We start from the raw sequence: 25,326 nt of genomic DNA on the forward strand, positions 1-25,326 counted from the left end.
AGCCCCCAATTCCTAGTTTAAACCCATCTCAACCCCTCATATACACATCAAATAAACCCATAGCCCCACCCCAATAAACCTAAACTCCTCAAAACCTCTTCCTTTCACATCCTATCTCCCCAAATAAACCTACCCCATCTCACAATCCCCCTAACAAGTGCCCCAATAAATCACCACCATGCGGAAACCTGTCCCTGCCAGTGTTCACCATCCCCCAGGCTCCATTCCCCAATAAACCCACCTCTTCAAACTTTTCCTGCTGTTTGTCCCCCAATCCCAACCATCTCCAAACCATTCCCCCCCTCTTCACCCTTGTCTTCCTGCCACTCCACCACCCCTTAATCTCCCCAGAGCCCATCTCTACTCGAAAGATCAGCTGAAATGCCCCCAACTCCTGGCTGCACCAGATCCTGCTCCTTTCTTCAATTATTCTAGTCCCCTATTGCTCATCCAGGAACCCACCACAGGGCCACTCTCCCCTGGCATCAGCAACCCATCTTCATTTTGGAGTGTTACGAGAAGCAAAAGTCTTCTCAAAATTAGATGTGACTGTAGGCTTCAGGCAAATACCTCTTGCTAAAGAATCTGTACCATTAACTACATTCATCATCCCTTAGGGACAGTACTATTTCAATTGTCTTCCACTTGGCATATCTTCAGCAGCAGAACATATCCAAAAGAGACTCTCTCAGACCGTGTCATGTTTGCCTGGCATTCTACGAGATGTTGGTATATGGCTGAGACAAAAAATGAACACCATCAGCAACCACACGTAGTTTAGAAACACTTCCAACAAGCCAACCTCACTCTGAATGAGAAATGTGAATTTGGAGTCAGACAAACTGAAGGCATTACTCGCCTTACCCAAACCCAAAGATGTTTTTGCCGTAAGAATCTTCCTGGGCACGACAAATCATTTTGTGAAATTCTTACCAAATTTAGCTCATCTAACAAAACCCTTAAGAGATCTTGGTCACAACATGCGGATTTGGAGTAATTCACAACAAAGTGTATTTAATAAAATGAAAAAAAACTACTGACATCTCCAACTGTTTTGGCACAATATTTGGTAAACTATCCAATAGTAGCAGTGGAAACATCTTCATATGGTTTAGGAGCAGTGTTCATATAAAAGCAGGCAGGAGACCAGAGGGATTTTGCCTTCATATCAAGAAGCTGCACAGAAACTGAGCAGCAATATGCTCACGTGGAAAAGGAAGCTCTAGCAGTCATTCGGGCCTCTCAGTAGCTCAGTGCATATCTGTTTGGCTTTTCACAACCCACAAGCCATTAGTATCATTATTGGGTTCAAAATCCTCTATTTGGAGCCATAACAACTTAGCCAATAGGCTTGGCATATAAAAGCTGTTTGGTACATTAAGGATGTTATCCCTCATGCATAGCAGTTTCCTTGAATTATGTAAAGCAGGGGAGACTTATCAAAGATAGACCTCCATTAAAAAATGTTACTATAGCTTTGTCTAACCGGAGAGTCAGGAGATGAGAATAAAAGGCCTCTCTCTATCTTCCTAAGAAGCGAGCAACCCTGCTGTGCACTAAGCACTCGAGTTCCACTAAAGACACTGTCGGGGAGAGGAGGTTGAGAGTGCTCAGTACTTCACAGGTGCATTCTGCACATTGCAGGATCAAGCCCTAAAAAGAGCCTTTCCAAAATAAAGTACTGATAATCAGTTCCAGTTTGACTTCAATATCCTCCTCTTCCCTTCTCCAGTCAAGGGGGGGGTGATGCAACTTGTAGGTCATAGTCTGCAACAGTCCCAGCACTGAAGCCAAAGCAATAAAGATGGGGGAGGGGCGGTTCAGAAGACACTACTCCTCCTCTACCATGGACTCTGATAGCTAAGTAATTTTATCCACAAATTATGAAAATTCCTCAAAGTGAGAAACACTGAACTCTGTTATTGGATGCAAGGAACCTGGGATTAATCAAGTTGTTTGCCTCCTGGAGTGGTCCTGCTACTCTTTGCAGATGCTGTTGTGGAGGTAAAGATATGATTGTTTTCTTCCTGAACAGGCATTGCATTGAAGACTTCCATCACTGGTGCTCTAACTTTCCCCTCTTTCAGTCACAGGTCACCTGAACACTATTGTTAACTATTAGGCTAAAGACAATGAAAAAAGGTTTAATAACTACTAGATCAATAGTTGAGGACAAAAACTGGGTAAAATGTCCTACCAAGCCATCTAAAAAGTAGTTTGTTGGCACAAGAGTATTCATTCTGAAAGCTCTCTGAAATCCTACAGGATCCATTAGACTTTCCGGGTGGACCATCAGAACAAGTCCTTTGCTCCAAAAGCTTAGACGTTCCCTGATCTCAAAAGAATGGAGATAATGCTTAATCTATGCACATAGGTGTGATCTCAACTCCTTACACTTTCAGTCTGACCCCAAATACTGGATCTGGAGTTTAAGTATGGTTATAAATAGCCTGAGACAATGCCTTGGATGTACTGTGGGCCATGAAATCTTGAGTTCACTCACAAGACTTATCATGTGAGCACTAAAGTTTCCAAATGCACTCAGTCTTGGTGACCTCCATACTACTGTCAGCATATTATTATTAGTTTTTTGTACTGCGGTACTACATAGAAATCCCCAGTTAGGGGCCCTATGGGTTTAATGCTGTACATACTGTGTAGGGGCAAGGCCAGATGGCTATAGAATAGTAGTGAGAGATAGATATATTAGCTCCAGGCTAAACAAATCCCTGGTACCAGGATAAGTTAAATGGCAGCTGCTCCAGGTCAATGAAGAAATCTGGGACCAATTAAGAACTTTCCAGAAGGTAGGGAGAATGCTAGGCTGATTGAGACACCTGAAGCCAATTAGGGACTGTCTGAAACTAGTTAAAAGCCTCTCAGTCAGTCAGGTGGGTGTCAGGAGCCATGGGAAGAAGTTGTGCTGTTGGAGAGACTGAGCAGTACACACCATATCAGGCACAAGGAAGGAGGCCCTGAGGTAAGGGTAAAGTGGAGCTTGAGGAAGTGGGGGCTGCTGTGGGGAAGTAGCCCAGGGAATTGTATGTGTCATGTTTCTAAAAGGTCAGCTACCATAGCTGATACTGTTAGGGTCCCTGGGCTGGAGCCTGGAGTAGAGGGTGGGCCTGGGCTCCCCCCATTCCCCCCCCCAATTAATCACTGAGACTGGGAGACGGAGGCTGTGCAAGGGAGGATAGCTTCTCCTCACCTCCCTCGCTGGCTTACGATGAAAATGGTTCAGTAGACTGTGAGCCTTGTCTCTAGAGAGAGAAGGGTTACGTGGACGGTCACAGTGAGCCTCTGAGGCTAGCGAAATCTGCTAGGAAACGTGGGACCCACGGAGACAAGGACAGAGCTTTGTCACAACACATAACAAGAAGATTGAGGCAGGGAGCACAGAACTTATGATCCAAATACAAGCTGAAGCTGAGCTTCGTGATGCAGTGGAACTACATGTAAACCAACAATCGGTCCTATCTTGGGACTCAAATAGAATATTAATAGATGATTTTTTTTTGCAAGAACAGCATGAAAAGTAAATGACAGTCTCCCTTCCCACTTTGAGTAAGCCAAAGCATATTATGGTTTGGCTAAAAGGTGAATTATTCCTGGCTAACGCTTTGCAAGATGGGATTTAGCCCCTGCTGCAAGTAGCAGCATCTCTTACTCCTTGAATTAGTGCATAAATTGCTTGGTCATGAAGATATGCAATCGCTGGACTAGCTTATCATCAGCAGATGTCATAAATACTTAATGTAGGGCAGACTGATTTCAGGCTGTCTTCTTCAGGCTTCCTGTCATGAATTCAAACTGTGAGGAATGTATAAAGGCTTAAGAACCCTCATACAGGTCCCTGATCCTATATCTTTACTTAGGATGGAAATACGGTTTGGCACCATAAGAGACTGACTTCCATAAAATTAAAACAATTGTGTAATGTTTTTCAACTTTTATTATAAAACACATTTCCTAGGTACATTCAAAAAAGAAATAGTTGTTTGGATGTCAAATATAAAACATGGCATTGCTTTATATTAATATAAGTTGTACAATGTACTCGACATTTTAAAAAGCAAATGCAGTATTTTAAAAACAAATATCCTCTATCTGAACACCATAAGGTGCCATTTAAGTGAAATGGTTTACCACTTCTTAGGTAGGATTATGATGTTATTAGTTTACACTAAAAATTCACAAAGTGAACTGGCTTCTAAATTAAACGGTAATTCATATGTATTTTTCAAAAGGTTTCAATTTTGAAAAGGGAGCAAATGTGTACTTTGTTCATTTACACTTGTTTTCTTCCACATCAAAGGATTTCATGATGTTTCTCTCACTCACTTTGCTTGCCATACGAAAGAAGATGACGACTCACTTTGCTGATCTACATCATTTGGAAGATAAGGATCACACCCTGTTTTACATATACCTGGAGGCCCTCTAAGTCCAGGGTATCCTCTCAAACCAGACTGTCCCATATGTCCCCGTGGGCCAGGCTGACCTGGAAGTCCATCGAATGCTAGTCCACTTCTTCCACATTCACCTTAAGAAAGGGGCAGTGAGCAAGAGAAATTTAAGTTATGCTGAAAAGGCAATGACAGTAATAGAGGTTAGAGATGGAAAGGACCTGTGGTTCCCCTAGCCCATCTCTCTCGCCTAGCTGGTGATCTGGAACCAGCAGTGACGTTGAGTCTCCACCAACCTCCATTAAGCTCTGATGCTCAAGGACTGAAAGTGTGGCTGGCCATATGCAGGGTGGACAGGGAAGGTCATGTGGAAGCAGCTGTGTGCAGTTTGGCCTGACATGATACAGCCTTTATAGGAAGGTTCTTTATATGGATTTTGGAAAGTATCCAATTTGGTCAGAAAAGCTGCATGATCTTTATTTGCTTTTGATTTAGAGAAAACCAATTATGTAGAATTTTCACTATTTAAATAACCAGACTATGTTAATAATTTACTCTAAAGTGTTTTCAGTTAAGAACTTTTTTAAATCTGCCATGACAGGATGTAGTGCAAAATACAACCTATTTGGGCTTTACATGGTGCCTTTTATATATCTTCTCAGAGGTTTGCCCCAGTTTTGAATTGCACATATACAGGATCATATGAGCATCAATTCACAGGACACATCTCGTACATCCATACCACATTAAAGTGTTTACCAAAACCTACCATAAAACAGTACATACTGTACAACATGAATGCAGAAATATACTTATAGCAAGAAAGATTACAAGAGCAAAAAGGAGTACCTCTTAGGCCTTGATTGCCTTCAAAGCCAGCAAATACAAAACCTTTGGCACCTCTATCTCCTTTGTCTCCATGGTCACCTAAAATTAAAAAAAAAAGTGTTTTTAAATAACTACCATATTTTTCAACAGCAACACTTTCACACTTGTGTCTGCTGTAATTTATTCAACCGAATATTGCAAAAAAAATTATTTTCCATTTTAAAAACATTCTACCTTTTGGTCCTTGTTTTCCTGGGTCACCAACATCGCCATAAAAGCCTTTAGGTCCACGTTCTCCATCAGCTCCATTTAACCCAGGTTTGCCCTATAGAAATGTTAAAAATATTACAGTACATGAAACTACTCAATATTTTTTTGCGTTGTTGAATTCGAATCAGTACCATCAGATAAAATACTGTAACTATATTAAAATTAAAAATTAAAGGATTAGCTACACGGAAAGCAGAAGAGTCCAAATGTCACCTTAAAAATCAAAAGTAAGTATTTGACTTCAATAAACTTTCCTACTCTCCAACAATAAAACATTTAATTCAATTCATAAATGAAGAAAGAACTAAGGGTTATTAGAAGTCTGCTTGCTTTTACGAAAAAGTCATAATAAAATGAAAAATCTGTAAAAAATAAAAAAAACGCAGTCCATTTTTACATAGGAAAATTCCTATTTTAGTTAATTATGCCCACAATAATAAGGTGAGAGCCAAGAATATTTGAACTAGATAAAAAGTCATACGAGGATAAGGATTAAGGCATCCACAAAGGCCTCAATTTCACTCAAAGATCAAATAGTGTTTAAACTTGATTTTTAACAATCAAATTATCTGACTTGGTGCTGCTGATCACAGCTGACTGGGCCAGGGCACAAGGACAAATTGTTGGGTAGTATTATGTTGTTTAGTTATGGATAAACACTGGTCCCAGTAGGGTTTACACACAACCGAGTGGATTCTAAACACAACTTGCCTTTTCCATATCAGCCAGTCAGCAATGGTAAATATCATGTTACCTAACTCAACTGTTAAAATCATTACATTTGCTAGTGGAGAAAACCCAAAAGCTACTGAAAATAGGCTGTGTGTTTGGGAGGTATGTTTTACCCACCAGTGCAGTTTGAAAAGGTGAAGATAAGAATTGTGGGAGGGGAAAGAAGTGTGTTTCATAAGTAACTTTATACATCAACAATGAAGGGTGAATGGGGTAAACTGAAAGGAGTTCAGAGGCAACTGAATGAAGTGGGAGAGCAAAGTGTGATTAGGCCAAATAAATAAGATGGAACAAGGCTTCACAAAGATTTGAGAAACACTAGGCAGATCTTTAGTTGTATACTTTGGAGTAGAGAAGGTAAAAAACTGAGGCAACACTGTATGCATGCAGCTTGGCACTGTACTCTGGGAGTTGGGGTCACCAGCAAGGAGAAGTCGGCATTTAAAGATATTTGAAGGCATTAGTAAAATGTAAGTTTTAATTTGTTTATTATTTGTGTATTACTTCTATTTGGTGATATTAACCTTTATCCAACATACTAACCTAAACTTTCACATTGAAACAAGCTGCAGGCAGTTATTTGCGTGTAATAATACAGATACCTAAAGAACCATGAAGATGAAAAGGAATAGCGCAGAAGTATTACCATGAAATCTTAAACTTTTAAAAGTTTCTTACCGTGTTATTTTAGATGATGTGAAAGGGTATTGGCTGCAACACAATAATGAACGTGATAACTAGGATATAAGAACTACTGAGGCAGTTACGCATTTGTTGTATTGTAGGTACTGGAAAATACTACTGCGCTGTACACAATGAAGTTATGGTCCTCCAAAGGTCAATATTTCATAGATTAGTGGGTGATGAATGCCATGGTTATGAGTCAGAATTTGCCTTTGGAGCTGACAAACATCATGATAGCACGAAATAAAAAAACCCTGTTTCATATCACTTTTTAGCAGCTCAATTACATGTGAAAAAAGGTCATTAAATTATTGTTCAGCTTGTAATTGTATTAAATGTACTTGTCTGATACTTTACTACAGCTCCACTACATATTTTTTTAAGCTTAAGATAACAGAGCAACAACCAATTTTTTTCCCAATGTGTGAATTTCTTCCATAGTAGTGTTGTACTTGTTGGAGGAAAATGGGTCCTCTCCTGAAGTCAATAGCAAGCTCACATTGATTTCTATGGGAGCAGGATCAAGCACAATATTGCCACATGGAAAAACGTTTTCTATTTTTTCAGTTCATGTGTTAACTTCATTTAACAATGTTTTCAGTGTTTCAATAACAGGTTAATTTTCTGAAATGGCTTTGTTTTTCTCCCCCTGTATACTTACTTCTTCTCCAGAGGGTCCAGGCAAACCAACAGGTCCTGGAGGCCCCATAGGCACATCTCCATAAAGCAGGCACATGCTGGCACATTTCCTCCCAACACTATTTGCAAACATTGACATTTGTTCTAAGACAATTCCTTTGCACACTTCTATCACATGAGCTGCTGGGAAAGGCAGCCCCTCCATGAGAAGAACATGAGAACAATCAGAAAAATAAAATATGCAGCAGAGTTCCATTAATAGCATAACTCGCTGAAACACCTCCTGAGTTTCCTGTAATTATCCATGTAACAACATTTGACTGTGCTGTTCTTTGTCACTGTACAGCTAATTTTACGATGACATTAAAAAAGATGATTTCCAAGCATATTAACAAATTATCCTTGTTAAACAATTATTTTACAAAAACAAGCAATTTTTTACAAGAAAATGCCTGATGGACCTCAGATGGACTAACTTAGTTTTAAAATTAAAATTTAGAACTACTGAGCCAACTTCATCCCTTCTATAATTCCACTAACACAAGGAATTAATGTGGCCTTCTTGTCCAATTCTGATCCTACTTACACATGTTCAAACATATTTATTACAGCATGCATGTAACTGAGCAAAATTTGATACACCATCTCACAACTCTGAGTACTTAGTTTCTTCTATTATATTTTAGGTCGAAAGAACTGAAAGTCTTACAGGAGGTCCAACTGATCCAACATTTCCTGGTGGACCCTCATCTCCAGGAACACCCTGTTCTCCAGGTTGGCCTTGGGATCCAGTCTCTCCTGATGGACCTCTTTTACCAATAACACCCTCTGGTCCTGTTGGTCCTTTGTCTCCAACCTAAAACAAAGATTTGACTTTTACTTACACTTTGTAAGTGAAGATTTCTTAGAATGGTCTTTGAGCAATTATGGTTTGCTCTTGCTGGCTTTATTACAAATTTTCTACGAAGAAGTTCAAATACTGTACACTTTGAGTGCAGTACAAATATACTAAGATAAAGACAGAACAGCAAGGGGGTAAAAGGTGTTTTTACTTACACTTCCTTTTGGTCCTTTAACTCCTTTTTCTCCCTTTAAATATAAATACAAATACTATTTTTGGCACTGAAATTCATACAATAATATTTCCCATTGCTTTGTTTGTTATCCTTGTGTAGAAGTAAGAAGGTTAATACCTTACAATTATACAGCACTTTTCATCCAGATCCAGAACACAGTTTGCAAATTACAAACTATGAGTACACGGGGTCATTGGACATATAATTCTAAACTTCTGTTCATAGAATGTATGTTCACATAAGGCCAAATCCTCAGCCCAGCATGCACCCATCTTTGACCCAAGTTTGCATAGCAGCTGTTGAGACACACTGTTGAGATTACTTCTACTGTATGGCGCAGATTTTTAGGCATTATGGCATTCAGTGTTGCAATGCCTAATTGATATAGGAGTCATGCATGCACTTAGGAGCCAAGATCTTGAGCTTGGATGTACCTAAATCCCTTTTGAAAATGAGATTTAGTCTCCTAAATCAGTTAGGCATTGCAACACTGAGTACAGCAACAGCTAAATACCTTTAAAAATCTGGGCCTATATCTGATTATGTATTGAAATGTAATATTCACAGTCTGCACTGTACTGACTAGCTACGTAGGTCATTCAGGGAATTGAAACAATGCCATCACATTTATATAATGTAGTGCAACTTGTGCAGTTTACAATCCAGTATAAAATTCAAAAAAATCACCAATGGAGAATATTCAAGGACACAAGCTAAACATCTGCATTTCATGAACACTTGCATTAGTAAAACTTGTATGCTTGAAAGCTTGTGGAAAGTGAATGTGGAAGTGCTGTAAATAGGGCTGAATTACAATTAGTTTTCAAATTTGAATGACTATGAACAATTTTGACTGCAGTACCCACTTGTTTCTGCATGGGACATTTAGGCCAATATTCTCAAATTTTGAGTGTCCAACATTAGGCACCTAAATAAAATGCCACATTTTCAGTGAGGCTGAGCACTGCACTGTCACTGAAGTCAACAGCAAACCAACACATCAGTAACTAATATTTGTTGCTAGCAAGAGTCTTCCTTTAATTTTACTTCCCAGTGCAAAGTTCCACATACCATAAAAACAGTAAAGTCAAAAGCTATGGTGTTGTTAAGATTTATAGGAAACTAATATGAGTGTGTAGAAGTTTATAAAAACTATAATAATGCCAAGAGTGTGAACAATGAATCAGTTACATGTAATATTCAATTACAAATATGTCATATATTACTGTACCTTGTCACCTTCTTGACCCTTAATGCCTGGAACACCAACATTTCCCTGCACAGAGAAAGAAACCCCACACAAATATTATAATTATATTTTTTTAAGAATAGTTACAAGACGACTCAATTCGTATATTCATTTTCTGAGCATTATCAAAAGCGTAATAACCTCACCACTTTCCATTTCAAATACTAAGTGCACTTCTTCAACCTAGTCTATGCTAATAAATGATAGTTATATCATTCTCGTTCCTGGCACACTGCAATGTCTTCATAACATGTTAACAAACAACAACATCTATCTCTTTTCAGCAGCGGATCTCAAAGCACTTTACAAAGGAGATCAGTACAATTATCTCCATTTTACAGATGGGAAAACTTACACCCAGAGGGTGAAGGAACTTGCCTATGGTCACTCAGGAGGCCACTGGGAACAGAACACACATCTCCAGAGTCTCAGTCCCCTATCCACTAGACAAGACCCGTGGTTCTCAACCAGACGTCCGGGGCCCTCTGGGGGACCATGGGCAGGTTTTAGAGGGTCCGCCAAGCATGGCCAGCATTATACTTGCTAGGGCCCAGGGCAGAAAGCCAAAGCCCTACCATGCAGGGTCGCAGCCCAGGGCCCCAAGCCCCATCACCCACGGCTGAAGCCAAAGATTGAACAATGGAGTGTCACAGTGCCCCGTGGCGTGGGGCCCTGGACAATTGCCCTGCTTTCTACCTCCAAACTCTGGCTTTTATATGCAGAAAAATAGTTGTTTCGGCACAGCTGGGCCATGGAGTTTTTATAGCATGTTGGGGGGCCTCAGAAACAAAAAGGTTGAGAACCTCTGGACTAGACAATACTGCTATCTCAGCAGGGGTCTCTTCTTTTCAAATGACTGATATTCAGCACCAATAAGGTGATTAGTAGCCTTTAGACTCTATTAAGGGCCCTGCCGAATGCTCAGGTGTTGCAGAGCCAGCGTAGGACCATTTGTAGAGTTAAGGTAAAGAACCACAGAAGATTAAGGTTGGAAGAGACTTCAGGAGGTTATCTAGTCCAACCCCTGCTCAAAGCAGGACCAACCCTAACTAAATCATCCCAGCCAGGGCTTTGTCAAGCCAGGCCTTAAAAACCTCTAAGGAAGGAGATTCCACCACCTCCCGAGGTAACCCATTCCAATGCTTCACCACCCTCCTAGTGAAATAGTTTTTCCTAATATCCAACCTAAACCTCCCCCACTGCAACTTGAGACCATTGCTCCTTGTTCTGTCATCTGCTACCACTGAGAACAGCCTTGCTCCATCCTCTTTGGAACCCCCCTTCAGGTAGCTGAAGGCTGCTATCAAGCATGAGCAAGGGTTACAGAATCATACATTTTACTGCTACTAATTGCTATTTAAGAAAATAATACAAATTCTTTTTAAAAAAAAAAAGCTATATTATGTAATTAAAAAAAGAACATTTCAGAAGCTACTTGCTACTTTTCATCTCAGATTATCCTAATTTAAAATTTTTCATTATACCTAGATTTGGAAGGTTTAGATTTTTATCAGTAAATGTCAGCTTCCCCATACACACGTAAACTGAAGAAAAAATATTTCCATTGATAATAATCAAATATTATTATATAGCCAAAGTAAGTAAAATATTGCTTAAGAACTTATTAGAGTTTGAATTAAGGATATACACTATTTACTTGCTATATTTTGACGTGATGTTGACAGTTTGTGTTTTAATGGTTATAAAGTTTTAACTTGTTGAATCTCATTGTCTACTGTCATTAAATAAGTATTGTCTCCCCCCACTAGTTTCCTGCAACTGTGAAAATTTAAAAAGATGAAAATAGAAAAAAATGCTTAAAAATAAACAGATATCTGTTGAAATTATAAAAAAAAAAAAAAAATTGAATTCTGCCAAGCCTCATTAAATTGTATATGTATTCTATGTTTGAGCCACCAACTCTGGTTCTGTAACTACCTCTTAACTCATTTTTGCTCAGTTCTCAACTAGCCATCATTCAGTGCCTAAACAAAATTTTCACCTGCATGCTGCACACATTTGTGCATGCAGAACTCACATATTTTGCATGCAGAGCAGGACGTTATACGTTCAGTTACCTGATTTTCTGGCAAATATACAATTTTCCATGGGCACAACACTGAGGCCATCTGAAAATTAAAACCTTTATCTCTTTGTGATTCAAATGGAAATAAAATAGTTTTGCCAGTTATTAAGAGCCAGGCAGAACCTGGCTCTTCCATAGTTATTCAATGAGGGAAGAAAGAAAGGAGCTTTCCCACCTGTCTTAGAGGCATAAAGGCTGCCCCATCCTTTCTCCACAGAGGCACGTGACAGCCCAAAGGAGCTGGGAAGGGAGGAGGTGGGAAGAAGGCAGTGCTACTGCTCGAGACCTATGCCTGGGGGATAATAAGTCAGATCCCAGAATGAGGAGTGTAGCAAGCACACCGCCTGCTTAGTCTGGATGCTTATAGGTGCTCCAGGAATGTGGTTGAATTTTTTTTTTAAAAAAAGGCTGTGATTATTATCAGTTATAATTTTTGCTACACCCACATGCATTTAAAGTTAGAATTTGGACAAGTTTCCAGGAGCCTGTAATCTTTTTCCACATCTATTTACCTCATTGAAATAAGTTCTCCTTTACTGTAACCATAATCTGCCCTGTGCTTACTGTGCAACCTTAAGAATCAAACTAGAAATTTACTTCTTAAACAAAAAGCAAGATTTCCAGTAAAAGAGTTTCAAAAGGATACCTTCAATCCACAAGTTCCTGGTAGCCCTATATGACCCTGTAGAGAGCAGGAAAGAAAATGACAACTGTCAAGTAATATATAGACAATCATACACATACAATTAGGACCTGAATGTACTACCCATTCAAGTCAATGGAAAGACTCCCATCAGTTTCAGTGGGTGGGAAATCATGGCCAGGGTTACTAACAATGAAACTTACAGTAGCTCCAGGGGGACCAGCGAAGCCAGGCCTACCAGGAATTCCTGCAATCCCTTTTGAACCAGTATCACCCTGTCCAGGAAACATTGAATTATTAAAAATAAATTCACCCACCTTGACCACATGCTTATTGCTGTATATTATCACACATTTAAAAAGGAAGAGAAACTAAAAAGCCCAGGTAAATAAATTTAGATATATCTCTGCCAGTATTTGTTTCTTTTGTTTAGATAAAGGGATTTCTGTGATACTCATCACAATGAGAACCAGTCTGCAAAAAACCTCCAGCATTTTCTTCTGTCTGTTTGGTTCCCAGAGTGCAAGCAATTCTAACAGGGATGTCCCAGAGTGTAGTTGTTCAGAGCCCGATGGCCAGCTCCTTCTTCATCTCCAACCTAAGGTGATGTGTGTCCTCTCAAACCTCTGGGTAAACAGAGTTGGAAAGGTTGTGTGTGTGTGTGTGTGTGCACGCGCGCACATGCACAGATATATTTTATAATACACACCCACAAACACAACATATAAAAAGTGGTTGAACCTAGCTTTCTCTTCAAAAGTCCAGTCTGTTTGCTACTCATTATATTCTACGATTCTGTCCAGTAATTTTAACTAATAGGAACTAATCCATGCATGTTACTATAATCGCATCTTCACTATCATGATCCAGTTAATATTGATCTCTAATAATCAGCACAGTCTTCTTTAATTAAGCCCTCTATTAAAGACTGATATCCTCTCTTTATGTGTTATTCAGAACATAGTTTGCCCATGTTAAATAATAAAGTTAAATGCTAAGCTGGACAGACTATGGTACTAAAATGTGCATCTGAAAAGTTACCGTCACACTGATTTGTCTTTTGTTAAATTATCTTTAATAATAAAATATTAATTATTTCAGGGAGGAAAACTAGACATGGGAGACCAGAGACCAAAATTAATTCAAAGATAAAAATATCCAGTTTACGATTGTTGCTTTTTTGTCATGTTTAAACATTTACAGCAATTTTACCAGCTGTTCCAACTTACTGTGCTTGTAAAATCACCACCTCCACACAGCGGGTGAATATTTTCTCCAGTCTTGGGTCTTCCTCAAGCCATTTCTGTTACAGATGCCAATCCTAGCCCAACCATTGCAGGCATGCTATCCGTTACCATGGGCGGCAGCAGAATACCTTCCCCACTCCGCTATATTCTTCTGTGTGTGTCTTTCTGATTTTAAATCCTGGTAATAGTTACTCTGGGACAGATCCTCAGGTGGTGTAAATTGTCATAGCTCCATTGACTTTAATTGAGCTACAACAACTTGCGCAAGCTGAGGATCTGGCCCCCGTCATTGAATTTGAGGGATGGTACCTTTTGGACAGCCCACACAATTGCTCTCCATTACATGTCTGATCAGAGGATTGTTCTGCCATTTCCTCCTAAAATCAGAATATCAGGGTTGGAAGGGACCTCAGAAGGTCATCTAGTCCAATCCCCTGCTCAAAACAGGACCAGTCCCCAACTAAATCATCCCAACCAGGGCTTTGTCAAACCTGACCTTAAAAACCTCAAAGGATGGAGATTCCACCACCTCCCTAGGTAACACATATTTTAAGGACCATGACGTTTTTGCTTGTATCTCCACCAAACAAACAATGTTTGCTTCTCCCTGACTGACTCTACCATGCCTCCATCCTCTTGACCTTCACTTCCCTCCTCAAAACTTATTCATGAAGCTTGCAAACTCTAGTCTTCTCTTCTTAGAAATCATATAAATAAAATGTGGAAGAACAACAACAACAACAACAACAACGATAATATAATAAAAAACCCAAAACACAAAGAACCCTGAAAAACAAGACTCTGAACCTTGATAATGTGTATGTATGATACAGTGTGACAACTTATTACTGTTACCCTTGTCCTGCACTCCCCCTTCCACCCAGGTTTGACATCATTACTTTCAAGTTATATTTGGGGTAGATTTTGCACTGGCTTCCTCAGGTGCATCAGAAGGGGCAAACTCAGCCAGGATTCCTCTTGGGAGCTTTTAGTTAGTGCACACTGGCACACTCACTGAGCCAATGTTGGGAACTGGTATAATGAGTGAGAATCATAGAATATCAGGGTTGGAAAACATCTCAGGAGGTCCTCTAGTCCAACCCTCTGCTCAAAGCAGGACCAATCCCCAACTAAATCATCCCAGCCAGGGCTTTGTCAAGCCAGACCTTAAAAACCTCTAAGGAAGGAGATTCCACCACCTCCCCAGGTAACCCATTCCAGTGCTTCACCACCCTCCTAGTGAACAAGTTTTCCTAATATCCAACCTACACCTCCCCCACTGCAACTTGAGACCACTACTCCTTGTTCTGTCATCTGCTACCACTGAGAACAGTCTAGATCCATCCTCTTTGGAACCCCCTTTCACGTAATTGAAAGCAGCTATCAGATCCCCCCTCATTCTTCTCTTCTGCAGACTAAACAATCCCAGTTCCCTCAGCCTCACCTCATAAGTCATGTGCTCCAGCCCCCTAATCATTTTTGTTGCCCTCCGCTGGACTCTTTCCAATTTTTCCACATCCTTCTTCTAGTGTGGGTCCCCAAACTGGACACAATACTCCAGATGAGGCCTCACCAATGCCGAATAGAGGGGAATGATCAAACCCTCAATCCGCTGGCAAGGCTCCTACTTATACAGCCCAAAATGTCATTACCCTTCTTCGCAACAAGGGCACACTGTTGACTCATACCCAGCTTCTTGTCCAGTGTAACCCCTACGTCTTTTCTGCAGAACTGCTGCCTAGTCACTCGGTCCCTAGTCTATAGTGGTGCATTGGATTCTTCTGTCCTAAGTGCAGGACTATGCACTTGTCCTTGTTGACCCTCATCAGATTTCTTTTGGCCCAATCCTCCAATTGTCTAGGTCCCTCTGTATCCTATCCCTACCCTCCAGCATATCTACCACTCCTCCCAGTTTAGTGTCATCTGCAAACTTGCTGAGGGTGCAATTCACACCATCGTCCAGATCATTAATGAAGATATTGAACAAAACCGACCCCAGGACCGACCCTTGGGGCACTTCGCTTGATACCAGCTGCCAGCTAGACATGGAGCCATTGATCGCTCACTACCCATTGAGCCTGATGATCTAGACAGCTTTCTATCCACCTTATAGTCCATTCTTCCAGCCCATACTACTTTAACTTGCTGGCAAGAATACTTTGGGAGACCTTATCAAAAGCTTTGCTAAAGTCAAGTACATTAACTGGTTATTCGTGTGATTTCTGTTTTTAAGATCTATTATTTAATCCACATCCAGACTGGGAAATGAGTGACCTTCAAGAGCTGCAGAGTTGGGACTCAGCTACTGGGTTTGGATATTTATCCAAGACATTTCCAAGTTTTCCCAAACCTCGATGTGAAAACTGAGCTGGAAGTCTACTGAGAACAGTTCTGCATGTCTAAGCTGGGCTGGGTTCTTTCCTAGCTAATTGATTAGTCACTTGGAAGAGTTTTAGAGGGGCTATATGGGCTGCAGATTAACTTCTATCTGATCGTTCCCTTACAGAGAAAGAGCTGTCAGTCAGACAGATGCAAGGATGCTGTAGCAGTCTGAAGACTCCTTCCTCCTCATCATCCCTGCAAATGGTGTTTGAAGAAGAACCCACCAAGAGGGATCTCTCTCTCTTACTTACTTTCTTCCCTATAACAGGAGTCCTAGAATCATAGCAACTTTTGTCCTCTGCACAGCCCCAACAGTTAGGAGAGAGGAACTCAAATATTGTCTAGGACTAGTTATGGAACAGGGAAATTATTTATATGTACAGACTACTCCCAAATAGCTTCACTTCTATAGACAACTAGCTTGGTGAATCTGAATTTGCTTCTGTCTTTACATATTGAGGCCAGGGGCCAAAATCCAAATCCTTATTGCCCTACTCAAGTATGTATTCCAGTTAACTTCTATGGAACTACTTGTGTGAATAAAGGCAAACTGGATTCAGCCCTGGGTTACCAATCTGACTGAGGAACAGCTCCCATATGCTGCCTTCTGATGCATGTGTATCCCAGACAGCCATGTCACTGAGCAACTAGGCCAGGCCCCTCACAAAGAGAATGATACTTACGGTTTTTCCCCAGGGGCCGTCAGGACCTGCTTCTCCTAGAAATCCTCTCTCTCCCTACATAAGGGTAAAATAGATTATTTTAATCTACATAGAAAAGTATAAATACATGAATAATAGATAGTTGAGGGAATACATTCAGATTTTTAAAACTCTACCTTTAAACCCAAAGTACCTTGACCACCCTCTGGCCCTTGAGATCCTTGATAGGCCTAAAGAAAACAAGCAATTAAGACAAAGAGGTTAATTTTTAAGATTACAGAAACAAAATACGGGTTACTTCATAACTCCTAAATCACATTTTGTTTAAAATGAACACAAGCATACCCTTCAGAAGTTACGTATGTGTAAAGAAGCATGCTGTGGCTCATCACCCTAGGAGCATTCTAGAAAAGGCCAAGGGGAGGGAGGTGAGCTCAACATGTGGCTTGGAGAAATATAAGCATGTGATGAACAACTCCATATATGGAAAGGTTAAATATGATTGGCTAGAGGTTTGTGTTATGTAACTTATGTAACTGCCATGTGTTATAAAATAGCAACAGGAGGCACTCCTTACGGGAGGGACTCTGGCTGATTTTTGTACCAGGGGCTCTCCCCTTGTGCACATTGAATAAAGTCTTGTTGAATTGAATTGACTAAAGTATGAAAGACCTTTGATTCTTCCTGGCATCTGACTCATTTGGTTATTTTTGAGAACCACAAAATCCCAACAGTTTCTTGGCACAGCGAGCAGGGTGAGAAATATCCTTCAGAATCACGACCTACAATCAAATTAGAGGATGAGTTTGTTCATTTTTTATTTGGTTGTGTCTCTCTGACCTGACTGGTGATTCTCATATCTTTTGTAGTAAGCCAGTCTTGGTGTTGGGGAATTCAAGGGGTTTGTTGCAGTTCTGAAACATTTAGGTCACAGTCTTAAGACATTGTACTTAGTGTGGGGGCTGTTAAGTTGTAAGTTCCTCTGACTAAGTGTTGTTGAAGTGGGAAATCAAAGAGGCCATAAGCACCAACAGTTAGTGTAGGGGCAGGTATAGCCATAAGTACCTCTAGTTAATGTGTTGGCTGGCCCAGATCTCCTAATCAGAAATTGTAATTGTGCAGATCAAATAAATTGGAAAAAGGATCAATCTCCTGACTGGGCATTCCAGTCTGGGGTGTTTGATTTGAATACATTTTTATTAGTCTGTAAACAGAATTGTATTTAAAAATTTGGAGATTGGAGGATATTTAGTTTAAAAAAGAAAAAAAGGGAAAGATAAAGGTATATAGTGATCCACAATATGAAGAGTGTATAATTAGTGCTTTTATAGCTACTGTAGCAGTAAGTTTATTAGTTTTCTTGTTGAGATATTTTGGCTGTATGACTGAAATAAAGAAGGATGACCACCCCCATTACAGGTGGGCAACACTGATTTTGTGCATAAACCACAATATTTATCAGAGGAAGACAATGTCCTCAGTGTAGATGTAAGGTTGCTGGCTGTAAAATCTGCCCTGTCTCAGTATGACAAGGCATTGAAACAAGGATATCCAACACATGATGATTATGCGACTAAACATCCATATTATGTTGCCTGTTGGTGTGTGGGGTTAAAAAACAGCACAGAGAAGGACAAAATGGCGGGTATGTGTTTAATTGTTGATTATGAACAGCTGGTTAGAAAGTGTAATATGCTAAAAGAAAGGGTGGGAGAGTTAGAAGCAGAGGTAGAAAAACTGCAAGCAGAAGCAAAAAAGTATAAAGCAGCAGACTCACAGGGAAAGAGATCTTGTCCCTCAGCACCTTTGGACCCTACATGTGGAACATGGGGATATCAGGTCTAGTTTCATGGCTCCGATGAGAGTGCACACTGTCCCTAATCCTAATCAAGGTAAAGGGGACCCTGCTCCTATTAGTTGCCTAGAGCACACTCCTATGAGTCCATCTGACTTGCGGAGCATGTTAAAAGAATTGCCATCTTTTCAGCTTAATAACCCAAACCTACCCTTCTGGGAAAAGGTACAGGAGTGGATAGTAGTGGGAGGCTTACATGCTTTTGATGTTTTCACCATGGTAAAGGCAAAATGTCCTGGCTCAGCCTGGAGTAGGATTGCTATTGGTTTTAATAACTCTGCATGGGCAACTGCTATTTTCGCCTCCTCAGCTGACATGGAAACCACAGTGCAGAATTTCCTACAGGCGGTAATGGTGGCTTTGGGGCTGGGTACTAAATTGTACTCATTATATGCTAACTGAAAACAGCATCCAAATGAGCCTTTTGAAAAATGTGTGGAAGACAAGTTTGAGTTATCTCAATAGTATGGGGGGGGCAACAGAATGCTACTCGTGAAGATGCTATATCCATAGAGGGGGTACTTGACAGGGTATGTGGTATGTATAAGACAGCCGAGAAAACTGGCTTTCAGCCTCTGGGTTATGCTGAATTATTAACATGGGCTTCAAACATTAGCAAATACAATCAAGAACAGGGTACAGGAGAAAAGATGCACAGAATGCAAACCCAAGGACAGAAAGGAAAATTGAACATAAGTTTGGAAGATAGCTTTGTTGCTACACAGTTAAAGCAGCAAATGTAGGAGGTGGTAATTGTAGTAACTAAGGAATGTTGGGCCATAACAAAAAGGAATGTTATAAGAAAGGGGGTGGAAGAGCTGATCAGTGTATGAAATGTGACCAGACAGGGCATTGGTCCAAGAGTTGCTCTAGTAAAAAGGGTAAAGACCCTCTTGAGACTATGTCTTGGGACCAATTAATAAAAATCCTCAACTCCATGAAAAAAATCCTCCAATTAGGGGCTTTCGGCCCCAATTGCAGCGAGCCTCTATGGCTCATCTGCACGTCCGTATCTAATTGCTAGGGTTGGGGGCATGTCATGTAAAATCCTTATAGATATGGGAGCTTCAGTATCCATCACTGATATTCCAGGATTACCTTTGACTTCTAAATTTACTACTTTAGCAGGGTTGGGGGGAGCAAGTATGAGAGCATATCTGACAAAGCCCCTTTTAAATCGAGACAGAAGAACATTTTTGGATTGGGGCAATTTTATTATGTGCCAAAACAAGCAGAAGGTTCAATAATGGGAATTGATATGTTACGAAAATTGGGGTCTCATTTAAATTTGGGTGAGTCACCTTCGTTGCAAATACCATCTCAAGAGTCTAGTGCTAATGTGCCTCTGATCTATTCTTCTCCAGGTGAACATGTGTGCATTGTGCAGGTTCTCCCTGAGCTGCCAGGACCAGAGGGAGTGTGGGCAGCCGATAAACTCGACTGTGGTTTGATGAACGTCCCACCAGTGGTGATTACAGGAAATCTTCCCCCTCCCACACGTCCCTATCCAATTAAGCCAGAGGCCCTGATGGTGGTAGAAAGTACAGTCAAAGAGTTGATGAAGAGGGGAGTTGTAAAAGAAACAGTCAAAACGTAATTCACTGGTCTGGCCTGTTAAGAAGCCAAATGGATCGTGGCGGCTTACCATTGATTATCGAAATATTAACATGCATGCAGACAGGCTCACCCCCCAGTCACTGACCCTAGTACTATTCTTTCCACTATACCTAATGATCACATAGTGTTTTCAGCCTTGGACATTAGCAATGGCTTTTGGTCTGTTCCTAGGCACCCTGACAGTCAATTTTGGTTTGCATTTACTGTTAAAGAGAAGCACTATATCTTTACTCACCTAAGCCAGGGTTTTCATAACTCACCTACTTTGTTTCACAGAGTGTTAGCTGATGTGCTGGCAAAGCTTCCAGACGTGGTTTATTGTATTGTACAGTATGTAGATGATCTTCTTATCTGCTCACCAGATCAGCAAACACACATGAAAGACTTAGAAGTGATCCTGCAGCACTTGGCAGACAGTGGGGTAAAATGTAATGCTAGAAAGGCTCAGATCGCAGAGGAGGAAGTATCATATCTGGGGTGTCTAATATCCAAAGGGTACAAGCGTTTAACTGTAGACCGCATTGAGGCTATTAATGCGTGCCCATGACCAATTATGGTCAGGGGAGTTAGGAAAGTGTTGGGGCTATACAATTTCTGCAGAACTCAAATCCCAAATTATTCAACGATTGTCCAGCCCCTTAATAATCTCCTGACGGGTGCTGGTGAACTACATGATGCAATTGAATGGACACTTGAATGTGAACAGGTATTTACCACATTGAAACAGAGGCTAAGTACCGCCCCAGGGTTGGGACTTCCTAATCCATTAATGCCTTTTACATTGTACATGCATGTCAGTGAGGGACATAGGGCAGCAGTGTTAACACAAAACCATGGGGACAAACAGCGCCCAGTAGCATAGTACTCTTCTAAACCAGATGCTGTCGCTCATACAATGCCACCATGCCTCCAGGCAGTGGAAGGAGCTTCTATGGCCCTAAGTCAGGCTTCACCACTTATTGGTTCACAGGATGTAAATACTGTCATGCCTCAAGCTGTCCTTGCTATTTTATCAGGAAATAAATCTTCGGCAGTCCATGGGGTAAGATGGACTCGATGGGAAACAAGTTTGCTAACGCCTTCGGTACATCTGCAATGAGCATCATCGCTAAACCCTGCCATCCTCATGCCTACCTCAGATGAGGGATACCCACATCATTGTTGCCTTGAGGAAGAGCCCATGGACCTTCCATTGGTAAAAGAAGCTGAAATACCTGGTGCCCCTTGCCTATATGTGGGTCATTTTTCCTTCTATGTGGACAGCAAGCGACACACAGGATGGGCCGTTTGTACTCAGGATGGGCAGCTGGTGGCAGATGGCAGTTTACCTGGGGCATCTGCACAAGTAGCAGAACTACAGGCATTCGATGCAGCATGCGAAGCTGCGAAAGGTCACGCTGTAAACATATATACTGATTCTAGATATGCGTTTGGGGTTGTACATGATTATATTAACTTGTGGGTAAATCAGGGATTCCTGACGAGTACAGGATCCCCAATACAAAATGGGGAGATAGTGGAGAAACTTCATGCAGCCCTGCAGAAACCTACCGAAGTAGCAGTGATAAAAGCGAGGGCCCACACAAAAGGGACAGACCCTTCTAGCAAGGGAAACCAAAGGGCAGACGAACTAGCAAAACAAGCAGCAGTGGAAGGTAAAGAGACACAATTGATTGCTGCAACACAGCCTCTCGTACAAACCCCAAACTTTTTTGAATTACAGGACATCCAACATGCTGCACCAAGGGCAGAGAAGTGGTTATGGATAGATAATGGGGGCAAACTGTGTGATAACACTTGGAGAGGTCCAGGGAACACATTAGTGTTACCAAATGTGCCGATGGAAATGATGATCCAAGTGTATCACATGTTGGGACATGATGGAGCACAGAGGGTGATCCACCAGATGTCGGACACCTGGTGGAATCCTAAGCTTAATGCAAACGTGCATGATTATGTGAGGAGGTGTGTAACATGTGCTCAATGTAATTCTGCTCCCACAGTGAAAGTGAGAATGCGACATCACCCAAGACCAACACCGCCCTTCACACAGTTACAAATAGATTTCATTGGGCCCCTGCCAAGGTGCAAAGGGAAACAATATGTTCTGATGATCATGGATCACTTTATTAAGTGGATAGAAGCTTTCCCAGTGGCCAAGGCCACTGCATCTGATGTAGCTAAAATACTGATGACAGAAATAATTCTCCGATGGGGACTTCCATGCTTCATTGATAGTAACCAACGTACCCATTTTACAGGGAAGGTGATGAAAACTGTATGCATGGCACTGGGGATCAAACAGAAATTCCACTGTCCCTACCATCCCCAGAGTTCGGGATTAGTAGAAAGAGCTAACCAAACCATTAAAAACAAACTAACCAAACAGATGTTTTCTGTTACAGGGAAAGACTAGGTCACCAACCTATAAGTGGTTCTCATGTCTATGAGAGCCGGTCCTACTAATCCACATTCCTTATCTCCTTTTGAAATGCCGATGTGGTCGATGAGGACTGCAGGAAATCTGTGCATTGGGGTGTGGGGGGGGGAATTGTATGTCATGGGTGACCAGCTTGCTGAATATTGCAAATTATCTCAGTGTGTGTCACAGGACCCCCGAACTGAACCAGACCCAAAGGCCAGCAAAGAGGACACGTGTGAGGTGCAGCCCAGTGATCAGGTGCTGGTGAAAGCCTATAGAAAATGAACCTCTGAACCAGCCTAGACTGGACCTCACACAGTTCTCTTGGTAACTCCTTCAGCAGCCTGGGTCACTGGAATTCCAGTTTGGGTCCACCTGTCACGAGTAAAAGTATACAAAGGTGAGACTCAACATGGGGCACAATAATCCCTGTTTACCCTATGGACTCCTGGAGAGCCATTCTCAATATTGTTAAGTGTTTTCATTTGATGTTCCCAGTTTAAAATTGATGTAGGAATTTTTTGTGGTCTATTAAATTGTTTTGAGTGGTTTCTGAGACTTGAGAGTTCTTTTAGAAGTCTCATCTTAATAATGCTGCAGTGGCTTTTAGTATTTTATTGATGTAATCACCTGGGGAGGAGCCAGTGGATCAGTTGTAAATGCCATTACTCAAGTTATCAAATCTAATAATAGGGACTGGGTTGAAAATTTGTTAGTAGCAGGGATGGCAGTCTATTGTGGTGAGAGTAGGGCTCATGTCTAATCAAAGTCAGATATCACATTAACTCAGCAACACAGTTGGTCAGGTCCTCACTTTTGTACTCAGCCATCTATTAAAAACTACTAAAATATATGAGCAAGCATTGGTCTAGGCATGTGGAAGAATTGTATTATCATTCTGGCATGGTGTTCAACATGGAAGTTGCAGCCCTGATAGGAGACTTGCTCATGTCACAGGTGCCCTGTTGGGTGAGAGCTGCAGTTCTCAAAGACTGAATGTCTTCACCTTGGATGATGACAAGGGAGTGGTCCCTATAGATAACATGGCATGTTGGGATGGTCATTCCATCCTTGGAGGAGTGTTAATTCCTGTGGGTTGGGCTTCTGAATTGGAGGCTCAGCCCGTCCACCCACTCCCATTCTCATGTCACAGACATCTGTGTAGCATCAAGAATTCTGGATATGTAATAATATATAACTATATAGCTTTCCTATGGGACCAATGTCCCATCCTGGGAGGATGGGTTTTGTGAATGGGAAACCTGAAGTCAGGACAAGCCTCATCTCAAACGTTGGGACCTGACTTAATGGTGCATGTAATGTTTAATTTAATGGATGATATAACAGTGAGGAAGGACTCCACTACCTTGTGTGGATTTGTGTGATTAACTTTGGCAGGCAAGCCTTGCTTAAACATTTTGTTCTTCTTATTGTGTTAAGCCTATTAGAAGATATTATGAAAGAAGGGGTAGGGCAATTACAGTGATTCAGTGAATAGAAGGGTTTGCTATTGTGGAAACAGAGATTCCATGGGGATGATTTGGGCTGTGTTCTTGCAATGGGTATGGGGACTTATTATTTTTATTGTAGATATTATTATGTATTATTTAATTTTGTTACCAAAATTGCAGTCAATTAAGTGTTGATAAGGTCAATTATTGCTCCTAATAAATACAAGGAAGTGGTGTTAGTGGGGTCTAAGAATTGTTCTTAGCCCCAAAACCAAATGGGGGAGTTGAAGGGTATGCTTGTGTTCATTTTAAACAAAATGTGATTTAGAAGGTATGTATGCATAAAGAAGCATGCTGTGGCTCACCACCCTAGGAACATTCTAGAAAAGGTCAAGGGGAGGGAAGTGAGCTCAACATGAGGACTGGAGAAGTATAAGCATGTGACGAACAACTCCATAAATGGAAAGGTTAAATATAATTGGCTAGAGGTCTGTGTTATGTAACTTATATAACTGCCATGTGCTATAAGATAGCAACAGGAGGGGCTCCTTGCTGGAGGGACTCTGGCTGATTTTTGTACCAGGGGCTCTCCCCTTGTGCACATTGAATAAAGTCTTGTTGAATTGACTAAAGTATTGAAGACCCTTGATTCTGCCCGGCATCTGACTCATTTGGTTATTATTGAGAACCACAAAGTCCCAGCACTCCACATCTCATTTACCTCTATACCAGGATCCCCCTCTCGTCCAGGCAATCCAGGATCTCCACGTATTCCCTGTAAATGAACAAAATCCCATCAAGTAAACATACAAAAACAGATTGTGCAGTTTAGCAAGATGGACAAATTAGGCTTATTCATACGATACCTTTGGACCGGGTGTACCTTTCCTTCCTCGAGGTCCAGTAAAACCCTAGATAAACCAATGCATTGGTTTTTATTAGATTTTTTAAAAACCCACAAAAACCAACTGTGGTCATTATAACTATGACAGTGTATGAGCAGGGATTGGTATTTAGTATCTGAGAAACCAATGAAATTCTGACAGGGCATGGCTGTTTAATCCTATTTTCTCAATT

The 25,326-nt window shown here is 41.0% G+C and overlaps 1 pseudogene across 1 annotated transcript in view; it reads right to left on the reverse strand.

Moving 5' to 3' along the window:
- Positions 1–4,151: 4,151 nt before the first annotated feature.
- LOC311518845 overlaps positions 4,152–25,326 on the reverse strand; it is a 55,682-nt pseudogene continuing 34,507 nt past the window's right edge. Inside the window, exons 15-27 of the transcript XR_014714673.1 lie at positions 25,116–25,160; positions 24,971–25,024; positions 17,081–17,134; positions 16,926–16,979; positions 12,817–12,888; positions 12,617–12,652; positions 9,867–9,911; positions 8,616–8,648; positions 8,269–8,415; positions 7,582–7,758; positions 5,469–5,559; positions 5,256–5,333; positions 4,152–4,543 (exon numbers count right to left, since the gene is read on the reverse strand). The product of XR_014714673.1 is annotated as an uncharacterized misc_RNA (transcript). The remainder of the gene's footprint in view (positions 4,544–5,255; positions 5,334–5,468; positions 5,560–7,581; positions 7,759–8,268; positions 8,416–8,615; positions 8,649–9,866; positions 9,912–12,616; positions 12,653–12,816; positions 12,889–16,925; positions 16,980–17,080; positions 17,135–24,970; positions 25,025–25,115; positions 25,161–25,326) is intronic.

The sequence above is a fragment of the Lepidochelys olivacea genome (genome assembly GCF_965140295.1).
Source record: "Lepidochelys olivacea isolate rLepOli2 genome assembly, chromosome: 3".
Lineage (NCBI taxonomy): Eukaryota > Metazoa > Chordata > Testudines > Cheloniidae > Lepidochelys > Lepidochelys olivacea.